Below are 235 nucleotides of genomic sequence, written 5' to 3'. Positions count from 1 at the left end.
AAGCATATCAGAGGGACACTTTCTGATTAATTGTTTGTATCTTTCCCAAGCTTCATAGAGGGATTATCCTTCCTTCTGTCTGAAGGTTTGGACTTCCACTCTAAGCTTTTCCCAAGAGTTTAGGCTTTCTTTAGGTTGGGAGTCCAACCATATCCTAGCTCTGTCTCTTACAGCAAAAGGGAATAGCATAAGTCTGTAGACCTCAGGGTCAACCCCATTGGTCTTGACAGTGTCA

The sequence above is a fragment of the Arachis duranensis genome, chromosome 9 (genome assembly GCF_000817695.3).
Source record: "Arachis duranensis cultivar V14167 chromosome 9, aradu.V14167.gnm2.J7QH, whole genome shotgun sequence".
NCBI classification, from domain to species: Eukaryota; Viridiplantae; Streptophyta; class Magnoliopsida; order Fabales; family Fabaceae; genus Arachis; species Arachis duranensis.
The sequence above is the reverse complement of the archived record's forward strand: the minus strand, read 5'-3'. Positions refer to the sequence as shown.